The following is a 17,954-nucleotide window of genomic DNA, read 5'->3' as shown; positions in this document are numbered from 1 at the left end:
AATTTTTGGTCAATTTTGGCTTTGCCGTGCTTTGTACGGGGTATGGCCGTCGGCGGCTGTTTCACTGCTGCAGCACTGCCTAAGCACAGCTAACCAAGTCCAGCCACGCACCCAGATGTTCCGTACCACCCTCCTCCTCCTTCTTCTTCTTCTCTCAGCAAGGATATGTTGAGCCTGTATCAGTTGGTTCTGTTGGTGCTGGAGCATTAAGATGAGGACATCACAGCGTTGAGGGTTCATGTTCACCCCTTGACATCTAGACTGCAAGTGCCGAGGTCTCAGAAAATTACGGTATTTATACATGCCGCAAATCAGAAGTGATGCAGAAGTGATTAGACAGTGATCAATCGAATTTAGAACTTGTTTGAGACGTCGTTTAACGGGCTTAGACAGTGCTATGTACGCGGAAAAATCCATTTCTCAGTGATAAACTGCTAAACACACGCTATATCCCGTGATACCAACGCGTAACACCCGTCCGATGACCGTGTTCTGCCCGTGATAGACCGCCAAACTTTCGCGTCTTACCACGTCTCCCCAAGTTTTAATAACGGCCGGGACACTGATTATCACGTGTTTTTCACGTGTGTTGCACGTCTTTACCACGTGTGCCGGCTGTGGTTGTCCGCGGTCTAAAGTTTTGAGCAGTCCAAAACTTTTTGCCGCGTCCGACGCCGTTCCGATTTTCCCCTGCGTCCTGTCACGTCTGTATATCGACTGTAACACGTCTTAACTTCGACATCAACACGAACAACATCGTCTGCTTCACGGGAGAGCACTTTTTGACGGGTTTTGGCCGTGATAAAGCCGTAAAGCGCTGTGTGACCGGGCCTTTAGTTCTTGATTAGTTTGTCTATGTATACCCTAATGTTTCTTTGTTTTGTCACAAAGGCTTATCATGGATATTTCTAACTTTGTGTCCAAGCTTCATTTTCTTGCTTTATTACACTTTACATCCTGCCTCTTCTTGCATGCTACTCGGACTCAGAACATTATTTCCATCTGAACATCAGAATCAGTAGATACATTAAGAGAAAAACACAGAACAGTGGTGAACATGAAAATACTGAGGTGATGGTACTCACACAAAAGAAGTAGGATTCCTAGCAGTGCTACCAGAATTCCACCTGTTCCCAGTCTACTGCCTGATCTGGTCTGTGCCCTATGTTGACACACTTGTGCCTCAGTGCAAGTGCACACGGCTACCTGAAGCTTTTGAACCTCACAGGACTTTCCCTCCTGGTCTTGGACATCCAGTGCCACTGTGTAATGTCCTGGCCACAGGATCTCCTGACTGCGCAGAGTGACTGTTGTTTCTGGAAAAGGAATTCATCAGAAAAACAAGTATGAGTTATTAAATTGAGCATTTACATAATGAAAGTGTTACAGCATTAATGTTAAACTGCTTTAAAAGAGCTTTAAACTTAACCGTTGAGACGCTCAGTGCTCCAGTTCTCTTTTGTAACCAAACTGAATTCGAAAGCTTCAGCATTGGGGTGTTTATCCTTATCCATGGCTGTGACTTTCAGTTCCCTGTTGCCGTAACACAGCGTTTCGACTGAGCTGGTCAGAACTGGACAGTGGTCATTGAAATTCTGCACCTGAATTGCAAGAGTTCCTGTCGCAGTTTTGGGTGGAAAATCTATGGAAAAATTTGAGACATTAGAATATTTAGGACATTATATTTTTACAACTGATACATCTATACATGGTTTTACAGTTGTATAATATAACTCAGTGTGTGTGTGTGTATATATATATATATATATATATATATAGGGCGGCACGGTGGTGTAGTGGTTAGCGCTGTCGCCTCACAGCAAGAAGGTCCTGGGTTCGAGCCCCGGGGCCGGCGAGGGCCTTTCTGTGTGGAGTTTGCATGTTCTCCCCGTGTCCGCGTGGGTTTCCTCCGGGTGCTCCGGTTTCCCCCACAGTCCAAAGACATGCAGGTTAGGTTGACTGGTGACTCTAAATTGACCGTAGGTGTGAATGTGAGTGTGAATGGTTGTCTGTGTCTATGTGTCGGCCCTGTGATGACCTGGCGACTTGTCCAGGGTGTACCCCGCCTTTCGCCCGTAGTCAGCTGGGATAGGCTCCAGCTTGCCTGCGACCCTGTAGAAGAATAAAGCGGCTAGAGATAATGAGATGAGATGAGATATATATATATATATATAAAATTTGATTATGGCAGTTGGTGTCTCTCTAGTGATACAGAAAAAGAATAAAATGTACAGTGTTCAGCGTAAATGAGTACACCCCCTTTGAAAAGTAACATTTTAAACAATATCTCAATGAACACAAACAATTTCAAAAATGTTGAAAAGACAAAGTTTAATATAACATCAGTTTAACTTATAACATGAAAGTAAGGTTAATAATATAACTTAGATTACACATTTTTCAATTTTACTCAAATTAGGGTGGTGCAAAAATGAGTACACCCCACAACAAAAACTACTACATCTAGTACTTTGTATGCCCTCCATGATTTTTAATGACAGCACCAAGTCTTCTAGGCATGGAATGAACAAGTTGGTGACATTTTGCAACATCAGTCTTTTTCCATTCTTCAACAATGACCTCTTTTAGTGACTGGATGCTGGATGGAGTGTGATGCTCAACTTGTCTCTTCAGAATTCCCCAAAGAAAATAATTTCTTTACACCACAAAGGTGAAGGCTACAAGAAGATCAGCCAACCTTTACTTATCAGTCAGAATACTGTAGCAAAGGTGGTACAAAAATTTAAGAAAGCTGGAACTGCAACCATCTCACAGAGGCGTCCAGGTTGTCCATGGAAGTTAACACCTCGACAGGAGCGTCTTCTGATGAGAAGTGTAGTGTCGAAGTGGAGCACGCATCTTACAAAACATTAATGGAGGTGGAGGCAGAAGTGTTATAAAACATTTAACTTAAAAAAGGAGGGGGGAAGAGAGATTATATAGGCTAGAGATAATGAGATGAGATGATATATAAAAAAATAATAATAGTAAAAATAATTGTTCCAGCTACCATCCGCCGCCCTATTTTATATAGCTATTTACATGTGGATGTAAAGTTGTGAGTTGGATCTCAGGCGCAGAGGGTCAGGTCATAACTGTAAGAAGGTGATGAAGGGTGTCCAAGGGGAGGGTGTATCCTGAGTGTTGTTTAAGTTTGGAGTGGATATATTGTCCAATGATATATAATCCGATAACAAATTTTTCCAATGAGTGATGTGTACAGTATTCCTTGATTTCCAGTTCATGAGAATTGTTTTCTTGGCAATAGTCAGCGCTACTAGCAGTATTTTATTGCATGAGGTGCTTAGATTGATTGCGGTTGTATCACCAAGTACACATAGGGAAGGGGTTGCTGGCATGTGACAGCCAAGAATGGTAGAGAGTGATTCTGTGACACTTATCCAAAACCTGTTGATTGGAGTGCAATGCCAGACAACATGAATGTATGTGTCTGGGTTATTTTGCATGCAGTGAGAACACAAATCAGAGTCAAAGCCCATTTTATGTAGTTTCTGTGCAGTGAAGTGAAATCTGTGAAGAACCTTGTACTGTATTAATTGTAGATTGCTATTTTTTGTCATGAGATAGATGTTTTTTACAGATTTGGGTCCAGAAGTCGGCACCGGGAGTAATGGACAAATCTGATTCCCATTTGTGATATGGTAGGCTTAAAGTTTTTCTAAACGAGATATAATTTTGTATATTTTGGAAATATTTTTTTGGGGGGAGGGAATGTTGATCAACTCCATGATTGATGAGGGGATGTCTAGGTTAGCTGTCTGGATATTAATTTTAGCTTGGATAGATGATTTAATTTGTAGGTATTCTAAAAAGTGTTTACTCTCAATGCTGTGCTTCTGGACCAAACAAGGGAATGAAGCCAGATTTTTGTCTTGAATAATGTGATGAAGTTGAGTGATGCCCTTGCCTATCCATGTGAGAAAACTGAGTGTTTTTTTGTTGACAGTGAAATCGGGGTTATTCCAATTCGGGGTGCGATTTGACGGTGTTACAGGTGAATCAGTGATGTGATAGAATTTCCACCAAGCTGTCAGACTAGATGATATTGTTAGTGCTTTGAAGGATGGATGTTTTTTAACTGACTGACTACAGAAAGGAAGGTCTGAGATCTGAATATCCTTGAAAATGGTTTGTTCTATGTCTAACCAGGTGTTGTCTGAGGGGGTGGGAAGTAACCATTTGTATATGTAACGAAGCTGGTTGGCCAGGGCATAATGTTGGAAGTGTGGAGCCTGTAGTCCTCTGAGTATTTTAGGTTTTTGTAGAGTGGTCAGTTTGATTCTTGGTGTCTTATTTTTCCAGTAGAATTTAATAATTGTTGAGTCAAGTGATTTAAACCAGGAAGGGGAGGGCTGTGTTGGAATCATTGAGAATAAATAATTTATTTTGGGTAATATTGACATTTTGACAACTGATATCCTGCCCATGATGGATAGTGGAAGGTTCATCCATCGCTGGAGGTCATCTATTGAATTGAGCAGGGGGGTAAAATTTAGACTAAATAAATCTGACAGCCTGGGGGAAACCTTTATCCCTAAATATGTAATATAATTAATACATAGTGGGAAAGGTGATGAATGGGCTGTCACATCCCAGCTGTTGGAGTGTAATGGAAGAATTGCAGACTTATTCCAATTGATTGAGTATTCAGGAATATTAGAGAATGTAATGGTTTCTTTAACTGATACTATGGGGTCTTGAAAAAGAAGTAGGATGTCATCGGCATAGAGGCCGATTTTATGATGCATATTTAGAGTCTGAACTCCCTTAATGTGGGGGTTCTGACAGATGGCAGCAGCTAGAGGTTCACTGAAGATGGTAAGTAATAAAGGGGAGAGTGGGCATCCCTGTCTAGTTCCCCGGTGCAGAGTGAAACTGTGTGATGTTAGTCCATTGGTGATCACTGTGGCTGAGGGTGAAGTGTAAGGCAAGGCAAGTTTATTTATATAGCACATTTCATACACAATGGCAGTTCAATGTGCTTTACAGAAGTAAAAACAAAAACAGTAAACAATAGAGAAATAAAATTACATACAATAATTTTATTTTTAATCTAAAAACAATTAATTAAAATAATTAAAAGAATTAAAAGAAAATAATAAGAATTAAACAATAGTAGAAATAAAATAATAAAATGCCAAAAAAAAAGGAGAAAAAGAAACCAGCGGAATAAAATAGAATAAAATTAAAGTAAATTTAAAACATGCAGAGAAAGTAAAGATTATAAAATATGTAAAAATATTCATTATTTAACAGAAAGCATCTGAAAACAGCTTGGTCTTTAACCTAGATTTGAAGCTGCCAACAGCAGGAGCATTTTTAATGTCCTCTGGCAGTTGGTTCCATAGCTGTACTGCATAGTAGCTAAAAGCTGCTTCACCACACTTTGTTTTAACAACTGGTTTTAATAGTAAATTTTTCTGTTGCGATCTGGTAGATCTGATTGGGTTAGGCTGCTGCAACATATCAGAGAGGTAATTGGGCCCTGTACCCTTTAGAGATTTGTACACCAGCAGCAATTCTGTAGCTTACTGGAAGCCAGTGAAGGGACCTTAGAATTGGGGTAATGTGCTCTGTTCTTTTTGTTCGTGTGAGAACCCTAGCCGCTGCATTTTGAACCAGCTGAAGTCGTTTGATGGTCTTTTTTGGCAAGCCTGTGAAAAGGCCATTGCACTAATCAACCCTACTAGAGATGAAGGCATGTATTAGTTTTTCCAGATCATTTTTTGACATAAGTCCTCTTAGTTTGGAAATGTTTTTTAGGTGATAAAATGCCGTTTTAGTGATTGCTTTCATGTGACTGTCAAAGTTTAGCTCGCTGTCAATGAAAACACCAAGATTTTTAACCATTTCTTTAGTTTTAATCCCTTTTGTGCCAAGAATAGTGGTAATCCTGAGTCTTTCATCTTTTTTTCCAAATAGAATTACTTCTGTTTTATCTGTGTTCAGCTGAAGAAAATTTTGTGACATCCAGCTATTGATTTGATCGATACACTGGTAGAGACATTCAAGGGGGGCATAGTCATTAGGTGATAGAGCAAAATAAATTTGGGTATCATCTGCATAGCAGTGATACAAAATTGAATTTTTATTGATAATTTGCCCAAGTGGGAGCATATAAAGGTTGAAAAGTAATGGTCCAAGAATCGACCCCTGGGGGACACCACAGGTCAAGGGCATTGACGTTGAGGAACAATTTCCCAGGGTAACAAAGAAGCTTCTATCTTTTAAGTATGATTTTAACCAATTGATAACTTTACCAGTCAATCCAACCCAGTGTTCAAGTCGATATAGCAGTATGTTGTGATCAACAGTATCAAAAGCTGCACTGAGGTCCAGTAATACCAGGACCGATGTTTTGCCTGCATCAGTATTAAGACGTATGTCATTTATAACTTTAATCAGCGCTGTTTCAGTGCTATGATTGGCACGAAATCCTGACTGAAAATTATCAAAACGGCTGTTTGATATCAAGAAGGCAGTTAATTGATTGAAGACAATTTTTTCCAGGATTTTCCCGATGAATGGTAGATTTGATATTGGCCTGTAGTTATTTAACACTGAAGGATCCAGATTATTTTTTTTAAGAAGGGGCTTTACAACAGCTTTTTTTAGGGACACAGGAACAACGCCAGTCTCCAAGGATGTATTTATAATTTGAAGCACATCTGTAATTATAAGATGAAGAACAGACTTAAAGAAGTTGGTGGGCAGAATGTCCAGTTCAGATGTTGAAGAACTGAGATTTTGTACAGTTTTTTCAAGAGTCTCATAATCAATTAAACAAAATTCTGACATTGTGTTAAAGTTATCTATCTGTGTCATTGGTGATTGCAGTTTTTCAATTTTTTGCAACTGAGATATATTATGAGAAATATTCTGCCTTATTTTATCAATTTTACCTTTGAAAAAGGATGCAAACTCATTGCATTTATTAACTGAGAGAAGTTCAGGTGCTAATTGTGGTGGGGGATTAGTTAGCTTCTCTACTGTTGAAAATAGCACACGGGCATTGTTCATATTCCTGCTGATGATGTTGGAGAAGAAAGACTGTCTTGCTTTACGAATTTCATAATTATAATTACAAAGCATCTCTTTATGGATTTGATAATGGATGTGAAGTTTAGATTTGCGCCATTTTCTTTCAGTCTTTCTACATTCTCTCTTTAGCAGTTTAACAGCCGGGTACTGCTTCCATGGTGCTTTCTGCTTATCATTGACTCTTTTTATTTTGAATGGAGCAATATCATCCATAATTTGGGTCATATTTAAATTAAAAAATTCCAGTAAATCATCTACAGAGTCTGACATTTTGGTTGAGTTCTTTGAGAGAGCTTGCTCAAAAAGAACACGTGTTGTCGTTTATGACTCTCCTACCTATAGTCGTTGAGCTATTCTGGATGTGAGGAGACATAGAAACTTCAAAGAAAACACAGAAATGATCAGATAAGGCCAGGTCAACAACAGTAGTAGAAACAGTAAGACCCTTTGTGATGACGAGGTCAAGAGTATGACCACGAGAGTGGGTCGGTCCCTGTACATGTTGTACTAGGTTAAAGTTATCAATAATTGCAAATAGTTCTTTGGCATAAATGTTATCAGTATTATCTATATGCAAGTTAAAATCCCCAGATATAATAAGACAATCAAACTCTAAGCAAATGACTGATAACAGTTCACCAAACTCTTCAAGAAAGACTTTGGCTGAATGTCTCAGAGGCCTATAAATAGTTAATAATAATATGTTAGGAGAGCATGTAACAAGTGCACATAAGTGTTCAAAGGACGTAAAATCACCAAGTGAGGATTGTTTACATTGAAAAGAGACTTTGAATATATTTGTGATCCCTCCACCTTTCCCTTGTCGGGTAACATTCAAAAAATTAAAATTTGGGGGAGCTGCTTCGATAAGGGTGGTAGCACTATTTGCTTGATCCAGCCAGGTTTCAGTTAGAAGCAAAAAATCAAGATTGTGTTTACAAATAAGATGATTAATTAAAAATGACTTGTTTAAAAGTGATCTAATATTCAGAAGAGCTAGCTTTACAGAAATTTTAGAAGCAATATTTAGTTGTGCACTCTGATGCTGTTTTAAAACAGGAAGGATATTAGATTGGTTCACCCCTAGGGTTAAATGTGCTCTATGTTTTCTGATTCTTATCAACACAGGAATAGGGTCAACATCATCATCGGGTCCCAGCTTTTTTTCAACATTACATCCATTTGCAGGGACCCAGACTACATCAAACAAGACTTTCTAAATGTTCCATTTGGTTTGAGGGTGAAAGGACTGGAGATGACATGTATCTTTTGGATGGTGAAAAAGATTTGTAGCCAGCTGAAAGTCCTGGACGAACACAATTTTGATGTACTGGATACACTGCTTGTCGCGACAGATTTGGGCTGGAAAAGGAAAGTGTAGCCGTTGGGAGCAATTTTTTCATGCTATTTGGGAAATCCATCCGAGGAGAAGTGGAGTCGTCTATCCTTGAATGTTGGGAGGCCTGTAGAGAATCTTAATCCAATTAATGAACGATTCCCCGAAACCAAACTGCCCTAATGTGGAAAACAGGAAATTCCAGTTGACCCTATCAAAAGCTTTTTCCACATCAAGAGTTGCTATAATGTTTTTTTCTTGTAAAGCTGAGGAGTGATACATTATGTTAAACAATCTGCGGGTGTTGGAGGGAGAAATTCTGCCTTTGATGAAGCCAGTCTGATCTGGGTGGATAATGGATGGGGAGACCTCTTCTAATCTGTGTGCTAACATTTTGGTGATTATTTTATTGTCAACATTGAGTAGGGAGATTGGCCGGTAGCTGGATGGCATTGTTGGATCCTTATTGGGCTTAAGGAGAAGTGAAATTGAAGCTGTGGTGATACTAGCTGGTAGTCTTTTTTTTTGATTCATTGATCATCCTGATAAAAAGTGGAGCCAAAATGGACCAAAATTGTTTGTAGAACTCAGCAGGGAAGCCAACCGGACCTGGTGCTTTGTTATTAGGCATACGTTTAAGAGCCTCGAACAGTTATTGTTGAGTTATAGGTGACTCTAATTTATTTGTTTGGTTTTCATTAAGTTGTGGTAAGGTGAACGTAGACAGGTGGCTGCTGTACGAGCAGCGTTTGGCCTATGGTGGTTGCTGATGTGGTGCCTCCACTGATAATACTCTCTCTCTATAATTTGTAGTTTGGGCGTTTTGCATAGTGGAGGAGTAGCTGGATGCAGAAACAGAGGTTGCCTTGCTGTGGACACCACCAACAGCTTCTTCTACTTTGACACCCACTTGTGAACTGGATGAGACCATTTTGGGAGGCATGGAAGTGGAGCTGGCCTCGAATTCAATGGCTGAGCCACAGCAAATCTCAGCAAGCCTTTTGAACTGAGGCCCGAGGTCATCAAGGAAATCCAGATCATCTTTATCATCTATATAGTCACAGAGGTCCTCTAAGGAGCCTGTGACTGAGTTGCAGGTTTCATCATCAAACCTCAGCAGCTCGTTTGCAGTAGCCTCCTGCTTCACTATATCCAGTGCTTTCTGCAACAACACACAGGACATCAGAACTCAACACTGCTAAACTATGTCTCATTCACACAGCAGATAACAACTACATTTACATTCAAAATAAGATCAGATTGGTCCAGCTAGAGAGTAAAAAAGAAAACACAACACCAACTTCATCAGTCAACCTGTCAGACCAAACAAATTCTTTGTAGGCTTCAATCAAATAGCAGGATATGAAAAAAAAAAAAAAACCTTAAACAGTTTTTGGAGGTTCTTTTCATGGAATTTAATTCTTTTTTTGCATCTTTTGTAGATGTAAAAAGACACCTTCAGAAACTTTTTATTTTTGAAATGTATTCGCAGCGTTTGTGTATATGTGAAAACTAATATTCCACCTAAATCCTTTGCCATAAAGTGAAATTAAATGTTATGAAGGCATAGTCTTCTCTCTAAAAGAACACATTTCAAGGGACAGCCTTTCAAAAACTTGGCAGTGAATTATGGTGAGATTGAGCACAAACAGGGTAGCACTGTAATAGAGTAGGTAGCATTGGGCCCTCACAGCTCCTGAGATTCCCACTGAGTTTTCCATGTTCTTGCCCATGTAGCTGTCCCGCTGGTTCTCTCTTTTTTTCCCTCCTACCTCTTTAAACACATGCTGGTAGGTGGAATGTCTATTCTAAATTGCTCCTACTTGTGAATAAGTATGTGATTTGAGTGTGTGCATGGTGGCCTCGGATGGACTGGTGTTCCATTCAGGGAGTATTTACGCCTCACACCCAGGCTCCAAATCCAGTGTGATCCATACCAGGATGGAGTGCTTATTGAAGATGAATGAATGAATGAGTGTGAACAACACACTGTGCCAACAGGCACTCTCTAAATCTCAACTCAATTTCCAATCAAGACACAATTTCTCAGCCATCTTGGATTACAGTGTGTATGTTTGTGGTTATACACTGCCACTACTTTGAGATCATGTCTGCACCGTGAGACTAATTAATGCATAACATGCAGTTATTCTGTATTAAGGTTCTGTTCTCTTTTGGGTTGTGAAAAAATACTAACCTTTACAAAGTAGTTGCCTAACAAGGTCTCGGTTAAAGCCATGCTTTCAAGGGTGTCCACTGTAACATTTTCAGAATGTCTTCCATTTACAATTGCATTTTCAACATAGGCACCCTCATACTGGTTGACATGCCACTGGTGATTTATGTATTGCTCTTCAGATTCCCGTCTATACTTTCTCCAGTTTTCAGTTGTTTGCCATTGAGCTTCGAATTTCCCGCTGCTGTCAATGGGTATCTGAGATAGCAGTGGTAGTTCCTGAGGAAAGAGGGAGATAGAACACTGCAGTTTACCATGTAATTTTGGTCGGATTTCAACAACACTTACACAGCTAGAATTAAAAAATAATAATAATCTACATTGTAAACATAGTCAGTTCTTTCAAGAGCAATTACACTCTCCTGGACTCCCAGTGATGGATGTCTTTGGCACGGTTGATATCCAAAAATTTTAACCATGAGGCAAGTTGCATCACTTACAGCACTTTGCCCCTGGGTGGTGTGGTCTGTGAATTAGCAATAATCCTCCAGACAAGCTTCTCATCCTGAATTTGGTTACTTTGTTTGTCTAGATCCCATGTGAGTCGATCATGGATATGTGGGTGGTGCTAAAGATAGTGTACAACATCAAACTGTCTAATGCAGCCACAGACATAATGATTAATGTCTCTGTCTGAAAATCACATATCTACCATCACAAAAAAAGTAGAAAGCTAGTAGTGACTGAAACTTTCTTCCTCTTTTCAACAGTCTTTTTTCTGGTTAACTTAAGAAACAACATCTTAGTTTTAAGCAGCATTTAATGTTTTGTTTTTATTGCTTTACACATACAGTGCTGCTTGAAAGTTTGTGAACCCTTTAGAATTTTCTATATTTCTGCATAAATATGACCTAAAACATCATTGGATTTTCACACAAGTCCTAAAAGTAGAGAAAGAGAACCCAGTGAAACAAATGAGACAGAAATATTATACTTGCTCATTTATTTATTGAAGAAAATGATCCAATATTACATATCTGTGAGTGGCAAAAGTATGTGAACCTTTGCTTTCAGTATCTGGTGTGACCCCCTTGTGCAGCAATAACTGTAACTAAATGTTTGCAGTAACTGTTGATCAGTCCTGCACACCAGCTTGGAGGAATTTTAGCCCATTCCTCCATACAGAACAGCTTCAACTCTGGGATGTTGGTGGGTTTCCTCACATGAACTACTCACTTCAGGTCCTTCCACAACATTTTGATTGGATTAAAGTCAGGACTTTGACTTGGCCATTCCAAAACATTAACTTTATTCTTCTTTAACCATTCTTTGGTAGAACGACTTGTGTGCTTAGGGCCGTTGTCTTGCTGCATGGCCCACCTTCTCTTGAGATTCAGTTCATGGACAGATGTCCTGACATTTTCCTTTAGAATTCGCTGGTATAATTCAGAATTCATTGTTCCATCAATGATGGCAAGCCATCCTGGCCCAGATGCAGCAAAACAGGCCCAAACCATGAAACTGCCACCACCATGTTTCACAGATGGGATAAGGTTCTTATGCTGGAATGCAGTGTTTTCCTTTCTCCAAACATAACGCTTCTCATTTAAACCAAAAAGTTCTATTTTGGTCTCATCCGTCCACAAAACATTTGTCCAATAGCCTTCTGGCTTGTCCACATGATCTTTAGCAGACTGTAGACAAGCAGCAATGTTCTTTTTGGAGAGCAGTGGCTTTCTCCTTGCAGCCCTGCCATGCACACCATTGTTGTTCAGTGTTTTCCTGATGGTGGACTCATGAACATTAACATTAGCCAATGTGAGAGAGGCCTTCAGTTGCTTAGAAGTTACCCTGGGGTCCTTTGTGACCTCGCCGACTATTACACGCCTTGCTCTTGGAGTGATCTTTGTTGGTCGCCCACTCCTGGGGAGGGTAACAATGGTCTTGAGTTTCCTCCATTTGTACACAGTCTGTCTGTCTGTGGATTGGTGGAGTCCAAACTCTTTAGAGATGGTTTTGTAATGTTTTCCAGCCTGATGAGCATCAGCAACACTTTTTCTGAGGTCCTCAGAAATCTCCTTTGTTCGTGCCATGATACACTTCCACAAACATGTGTTGTGAAGATGAGACTTTGATAGATCCTTGTTCTTTAAATAAAACAGGGTGCCCACTCACACCTGATTGTCATCCCATTGATTGAAAACACCTGACTCTAATTTCACCTTCAAATTAACTGCTAATCCTAGAGGTTCACATACTTTTGCCACTCACAGATATGTAATATTGGATCATTTTCCTCAGTAAATAAATGACCAAGTATAATATTTTTGTCTCATTTGATTAACTGGGTTCTCTTTATCTACCTTTAGGACTTGTGTGAAAATCCGATGATGTTTTAGGTCATATTTATGCAGAAATATAGAAAATTCTAAAGGGTTCACAAACTTTCAAGCACCACTGTAGTAATGTTTACCTTTTGCTATGTAGCTTGAACATATTGATCCTTGTGATCCAAATAAAATCTGCCATCTTCAAGGGCAAATCCTGTTTGGCTTCCTATTCATTGTTTGTGATCTTAAAGAATGCCCACAGCAAAAAATAAACATTTTACACAAATGCATTTTGACTACCCTGTATTGTCACACTGCGTTGCATTAAGCAGTGCTTTAAAATTCTTTTGTGTTCCTGCACACTCAAGGTTTCTTGTATCTTAGTTGGGTTGCTGCTCCCAACACCGGAATATAGCCGGATGTACAAAACATTTTTGAAAAACAGCAGTGTAAAGCTTCTGGTTGCAAAAATAACAAACATCATAAGAGAAAGCATTTTTTCTGTCTTCTACTGCTGACAACCGAGCAACATTGTCGACTTGCTAAACAGTGGCGACACAATTTGGGAACAGGCCACACTTTAGAAACCCTCTTCTTTGGGAGAAATTCTGTTGGTTGCGAGGAGCATTTTGAGCCTGATCGCTTTGAAAAGAATCTACAGGCCGAGTTCTTGGGCTACGCAGGTCGTGCTAGACTCAAACCTGATGCTGAGCCAACAATATTCCGACACTATCCACAGAAAAAGGATTCAGGCCATGCAAGCCAATAAACTAGAATAGTATAGACATTCAATGTATGTATGTATGTATGTATGTATGTATGTATGTATGTATGTATGTATGTATTTAGGCACTGGCTAAAAGTGGAGCTCCCAAGGAATGTAAAATGTGTTAATAATAATTAACAATTAGTTCAACTTATATAACGCCTTTCTCACACCCAAGGTCACTTAACAATTACAAAAAAAAAAAAAAGTCCACCAAAAAAGGGTCAGGGTGCAATTCCAATGGTGTAGCTACCCACAGTCCCACCAGAAGGTGCAACGAAAGTAAATCCCACATGGCCTGCATAGCCGCTGCGACGCCACCAGGCAACATTGCCCGGAACACCATGCCATAGATCCACAAAGTGAGCACAGAAGCACTGCCACACAGAGCACTTATATGTCCCAAAACATCTGCACAGCTACCACAACGCCACTGGAAAACATTGCTCGGAACACCATACCAAGCACAGAAGCATTGCCACACAGAGTGCTGGACAACCCTGATGTTAAAAGAGCAATGAGCTCACTACAGTCCACAGCAAGTAGCACAGGCATCACCCATAGCAGACCAAGACCTGAAGGAAACCGACACCCAAAACTAGGTCCGGAGCTACATCCCAACCGGCAGGCAAACCATTCAAACAAAGAACATTCAAACAAACATCAAACTATAGTGTTAGAAAATAATTCTTATTATTTTGTAAAATGCAGATTTAAAAATAAGCACTGGATAAAAAAAAAAAAAACATCTATCTTACATAAATAAAGATCTAAATTTCATTGTCTGGTGCCCCACGCTTTATTCCGCTCTGCCATAAACTCGCACTCGGCTTCAAGCTGTCATTAGCCTATATTTAGACCAAATAAACAAACAATTGTGGCACATTGCATGTCTATACCTAAGTAAGTAGATAGATATATCACTAGTATGAGATGAAAGAATTCAATGACTGTGCCTGTATTGTATCACATAAAAGGTCGTGGTCTTTACAACAAACACATTCAATATCAGTTTTCTGCTTGGCACACTTTCCACATCATCACCAGATAGCTGCTGAACCCTTTTCCTGCCTTCCCAACTTTGCACTTGCAAAGCACCACGGATTTCATCATGAGAATCATATGATGATTTGCTGCTGAAATCATTTACCAGATGCTGTTTGTTCTTTTTCTGAGGTTCATACAGATATCCGGTTTCTCCACTGTCCATACTGACTTGAAGAATACTCTTTTTCAACTGACTAAATCCAGGCTTACAAGTATGTTTACATTGGCTACACTTCACTTCTGGTACCTGGCTATCAACAAATTTATCACATCCTGGAAGCTATATTGGTTGCCCATGTACAATAAAACTTAACCTTTTTTTTTTTTTTTTGGACTTTTAAGCTTATGATAGCTAATCAGGTGGCTGCACTTGTGTACATTATTAATAACCCCATTTCCAGAAAAGTTGGGATATTTTCCAAAATGCACTAAAAACAAAGATCTGTGATTTGTTATTTCACAATGCACAAAATGCTTACCACGATCCTTTCCTCTCTCCCAACTTTTTTTTTTTGAGTGTGTTGCAAGCATCAAATTCTAACTTCATTTATATTTACAAAATACAATTAAGTTGGTCAGTAAAACTATTGAAAATATTTTCTTTGTACTTTTGTCAGTTAAATAAAGTAGGGCGGCACAGGGAACTAGCTACCAAATCTGCAATTAAGAGTCAACTACAGCTGACATACCAGAAGTTAAATAAATGTTGGCTTGTGAAGTAAATTTTCTGTTATCCCTTTGAATAAAGATGCAAGCAGGCACAAACTTGGAGGAGGGAAGAGGAAGATTTGATTGAAACTTCAGGTTCATACCCAGGTGTTACCCCATGAGCACTTGTTCAATGCTCACACTCTCTCCCTACTTACAGGCTTCTGAGAGGCGGACTGGCAATCTGTGCATTCTGGAAAAGTCCAGAATGGCTGTCCGGTCTACAGCCGTCGGCCCTGTTCAATAACCAAAATTTTCAGTCTATCAACTAACAACAGGTGGTGCTAAGACAATAATTTATCCATCAATCATTATTCCATAGGCCTAAAAGCCAACAAAGAAGAGTAACGTTAGTGTCTGTCAACAGAAAGATGGCAAGCAGAAAACGTAAGGAGAAAGGTGGGTGGGAAAAGTTAAAACAAAAGAAAGTGAAGTCACTTGAAGAAGATGCTTCAAAATGTAGAAAGCTTACAGAGCTTTTTGGCAGCAGTGCAACTGCAAGCAGCAGCAGTAACGTTCATGTCACGTTATCACTGAGCGAGACTGAGAACCAGGTGGACATCCAACATGCTGATGATGATAGTCATGATGAGGGGCAGGCAGCTGAGGGAATTTCACCGGAGGAGGAGGTACCGGTAAGTGACAATGACATAAAACCATAGCATAAAACAGGTTACGTAAAGGCCACTCATAGACCCCTCTTATAGTAGGCCAATCTTCTATTGACTGGATTTACGGTGTGATGATGAGAAATATGTGGTTTATTGCTGTCAAAACAAACACGTAACTACCAAGCAAGCCAATTATAAATAGATAGGCAAGCACAAATGGCCACGATTTCATATGTTCACCTCTGCATAATTCATGCAGATTAGGCTCTTTATGTTCAAGAGAGGGGCGGCACGGTGGTGTAGTGGTTAGCGCTGTCGCCTCACAGCAAGAAGGTCCTGGGTTTGAGCCCCGGGGCCGGCGAGGGCCTTTCTGTGTGGAGTTTGCATGTTCTCCCCGTGTCCGCGTGGGTTTCCTCCGGGTGCTCCGGTTTCCCCCACAGTCCAAAGACATGCAGGTCAGGTTAACTGGTGACTCTAAATTGACCGTAGGTGTGAATGTGAGTGTGAATGGTTGTCTGTGTCTATGTGTCAGCCCTGTGATGACCTGGCGACTTGTCCAGGGTGTACCCCGCCTTTCACCCGTAGTCAGCTGGGATAGGCTCCAGCTTGCCTGCGACCCTGTAGAAGGATAAAGCGGCTAGAGATAATGAGATGAGATGAGATGAGATGAGATGTTCAAGAGAACCAAAGCTCTACCCTATCATTATCCAAAAGTTTGAGGGGGAGAAGTGTTTTCCATTTTGGCACTATTTATCTTTGTCTTCTCTTTCGTGGTGCGTGGTGGAATAGGCTACAAATGCTGTTTGAAGGATGATTGGTTGAATGGTATCATAACTAATCACAGCAGCATTGCATTGTGCAATTTGTTAATAGCCTAATTTTAGATCTGTTTGTCAGGCTTACCTACCAAAAAATCAGCATAATATTAAAACTATAAAATGTGTCAAGCAGGCTAATGCTTACACAGAATAGGCCTAAAAGGCTAAAAATGTAATTGGGATTTAGGAAAAACCTCCAAATCTGTTTTATTCTTCTTGTCTGTAGCCTAAGTATCAAATGCTACGTTTATCCAAAGTTTTGACTGGTTTTTAAAAATAGAATTTTGAGGTATAAGTACAGGTTTAAAGGCTGTCATTCCGAATAATACTATTCAACAAATGTTAATCAAGCATATGTCAGTGCACAGTGTGAAGGGTTTTCCTAGATGCCATTGCATAGTTTAGATAAAATCAACAATAGCATAAGCATCCAACTTCATCTTTTCATTTGTTTGTTTATTGAGGTTGAAGATAGTGACAGCTCAAAAGATGACAGGGAGAGTCCAGGAAAGTGCCAGAATGAGGGATCAGTGCCCCAATATTTCAGCCGCCCCAGTTCAGACAGTTACAGCCTGGAGCCGTTTTTCAGTTACCACCCCCAGCAAAATCCCAAAAACCTGTCTCTACAAAGATTGTTCAGCTATAGAGATGGTACTAACCATAAATGGCTTACAAACTGTGAGGAGAATCACACACTGTATTGTCTGTAACATATTTCTCTTTAAAATGCAAGCATAGAAGTGACTGTAAAATAGCAGTATAAAAGACAATGTCTATGTTCATTTTTGTTTAGGAGATGCAAGTGATGTTTAGTCATTCTTGAATATTAGGTGTTCTTGAGTTCTTGAATAAACAATCATAAATAGTTCATCTGTGTGGGTTTTGTTATGACAGACAATATGCCACTATAGCACTTTACTATAGCACTATAGTATAGTATACTATAGTATAGTGGGCCTATTTGGGGGGAAAGTCCTAGGCCGTTTTTTGGTCCCAGTCTGTCCCTGCTTACAAAAAACCCCTTATACTAAAGTTCTTCACCCCAAAGTTGTAACCAAGTTAAGGATGTTACTGTGGGCCTTTGAAGCCACAAACACACA

At 39.8% G+C, this 17,954-nt stretch overlaps 1 pseudogene; it reads right to left on the bottom strand.

Moving 5' to 3' along the window:
• LOC132885731 (desmoglein-2-like protein) overlaps nucleotides 1-17,954 on the bottom strand; it is a 119,462-nt pseudogene that overhangs the window by 25,368 nt on the left and 76,140 nt on the right.

This window comes from Neoarius graeffei, chromosome 1 (genome assembly GCF_027579695.1).
Source record: "Neoarius graeffei isolate fNeoGra1 chromosome 1, fNeoGra1.pri, whole genome shotgun sequence".
In the NCBI taxonomy this organism is placed as follows: Eukaryota; Metazoa; Chordata; class Actinopteri; order Siluriformes; family Ariidae; genus Neoarius; species Neoarius graeffei.
The sequence above is the reverse complement of the archived record's forward strand: the minus strand, read 5'-3'. Positions and strand labels throughout refer to the sequence as shown.